Genomic DNA, 2,939 nt, shown 5'->3' with positions numbered 1-2,939 from the left:
CCTCCATCCGCTGCCATCCGGGGTATGGAGGCTGCCCGCAGCGGATCCCCGGTTACCCGGACTCCATCTGGCACCTGAGGAGGGGTGTCGAGCCGTTCTGCCCCTTCCCTGAGCATCTGGGGCGCGGGGCGGATTGAGGCCTACCGCGGCGTGTGAAGCCGCGGTGTTTCCTAGATCCGCGGCTGGAGCGGATCGCCGTCGCGGCCGGACCGCCGCCCTATCGCCCTGCCTGCCAACCCCTGGAGTCCCCTGGAGTCAGGTCAGCTGTTGGGGCAGGTTGGGTGGGCTCCTGGTGGCCTGTACAGCGTCCCTGCAGGATCCCAGCAGGCTGCTGGAGGTCTGGCCTGCTGCAGGAGCGGTGCTGGCTGGGAGAAGGCATCCTCCTGCATAGTCCCCTTCCCCAGTAGATAAATCAGGGGTGTCTGGAATATCTTTTGGCAATCTACACAGTCTGCACACCTGGCTTATATAGCATAATCATCTATAATTTATTGACTATAACATTATGCTGAACCTTCTGTGAATACCTCCCCGGTGGGGGACACGTACATGAACCAAGGGGGAAAATGTCAGAGTGACCTCCTTGGGCCGTGCCACCGCGGCGTTCTTCTCGGCCATTGGGCTTCTACACCCTAACATTACGCTTCAATAGTCTGGGGGTGCCTTGGTAATCAGTGGACCGCTTTCGGAAATGCACCGCACTCCCCGCACAAAGCTTAAACACCGGGCCAAACAGCAATCCCCTTTACAGGGCCACATTGCCAAGTTGATACCTAGCCCGCCTGAGCCTGATGATAATACTCAACTTCCAGGGGACCCTGAGTCTGATGGCGATAGTCAGCGGCAATTTTCGTCGGGGATGGTTGACCCTCTTGAACATCATCCCGAAGCTTTACTACACAAATTTTGTGCTATAGTGCGAGAGGAGATTACTGCTGCCTCACGTAAATTATCTTCTGATCTGGCCAGAGGCCTAAAAGAGCTGGGTCTCCGCGCCCACCAATTGGAACAACGTATGGATCTGGCAACTACAGTCCTGGAGGGTCACGAACAAGAAGTGGAGGACCTACATGCTGAGCTGGATACTTTGAAAGATAAGTTGGAGGATGCTGAGAATAGAGCTTGCAGGGATAATCTCCGTATCCGAGGAATCCCGGAGACAATCGCTGATTTGCAGGGCACTGCAACTGCCCTTTTCCAGGAGCTGGCCCCTGAGATTCCTCTGGAACGCCTGGAGTTTGATCGTATCCATAGAGCTTTAGCACCCAAGCCCACGGAGGGTCCTCCCAGGGACATTATTATTAAATTTCACTTCTATCGCACTAAGGAACTGCAGGCAGCTCGGAATCGTTCGGCTTTGGAGTTTCAAGGTCATTCTGTCCATCTGTTCGCGGATCTGTCCCCAGTCACGATTGCCAAACATCGCACCCTGAGACCTTATCTTCGGATTCTTCAGTCAGCTGATATCAAGTACAGATGGGGCTTCCCTTTCAAGCTTTCATTTACCTTTCGAGGTCGTCAATTTCAAGCCTCTACGCCAGCGGATCTCCGGCGTCACTTTCGGGAGCTCAACTTGGAATTGCCACAATCCCAGAATGAGGAGACTTTAATAGCTACGCGTCATCAAAATTCCCAGTCCTTGCATAAATCTCCTCCTAGTCAGAGCAGTTCACAGGCTCTTCGATCCCTACAGGCCCAGCGCTTTCAGGAAATCTCAGTGACCTGATGTTTAGTAGCTGGCCGCCAGTATGTAGCTTAGTCCCACGTGGTTATTTTTTCTTCGCTGCCACTTTCTGGACTTGAATTCAGATTTGTTCAGGGATTTCATATTTCCGTGTGTCATATCTCTTCCAATCAAGAGCGGATGTTAATTTTCTCTGTATTGATTGGTTGAGATCTTTATTGTCCTGCGAGTTTTGGATTGCCTAATCATAGGTGTGTTAGCCTTAGTTGTAATGTTTATATATTTTATATCAATGCCGAGTTGTTCCGGTGGATGGTCGTGTCCCCCTCCGAGCTGGCTAGCGGTCTGGTCTTCTGCTCCGCCCGCTACCTAGCCTTTGTGTGGGTGTTTTACCCACAGGTGATTATTATAATGTTTGAATCATTCTCTACGATTTACAGATATCTTGCTTGTATATTAGAGGTCTTCTTGTCCTCTCCTTTCTTCTTAGTTTCTTTTTCTTTGTCCTTTGTCATGTATGTCTTGTGTTTTTGCAAATTTTTGTTTTCAGGGCTCTCGGGGATCGTGGTGGATTTTATCTTCCTTCCTTTTAGATATCCATGTCGTTAAACTGGTTATCACTGAACGTCCAGGGGATGAACTCTCCACAGAAACGGGTAAAAATATTTAAGTTTCTTCGGGCTCGCAAAGTTGACATTGCTTGTTTGCAAGAAACCCACTTCTCCACTACTTCTGCCCCAAAATATTTTGATGCACGTTACCCTCAGATATTTCAAGCTACTGGTCCCACTAAACAGAGAGGTGTATTGGTTGCCTTCCATAGTAAAACTCCATTTGTCTGTGTGAAGCGTATTGCTGATCCAAATGGCAGATACCTTCTGCTCCAGGGCACGATTCATGGAATAGAGGTTACCATAATGTCTTATTACGCTCCTAACGTCAACCCTGGACCTTTTCTGTCACATCTATGTTCCCTCCTGGCCACACATCAAAGGGGTACACAAAGGGGTACACTTCTGATGGCGGGGGATTCAAATTTAGTGTTAAACCCTGCAATAGATAAATATCCGACAGAACGCTCTGACCCTTCCACTTCAGCGAAGTCCTTTATACGGACGTTAACTAACCATGATTTGGTAGATTTATGGCGAGAATTTCATCCTCAGGGGAAAGACTACACTTATTATTCACACCCTCACCATTCTCATTCTAGAATTGATCATGCCTTCGTTTCACGTAAACATCTCCCTTTGGT

Source organism: Staurois parvus, unplaced genomic scaffold, assembly GCF_062004578.1.
Source record: "Staurois parvus isolate SC_StPar_1 unplaced genomic scaffold, SC_StPar_1.0 ptg000982l, whole genome shotgun sequence".
NCBI lineage: Eukaryota > Metazoa > Chordata > Amphibia > Anura > Ranidae > Staurois > Staurois parvus.
The sequence above is the reverse complement of the archived record's forward strand: the minus strand, read 5'-3'. Positions refer to the sequence as shown.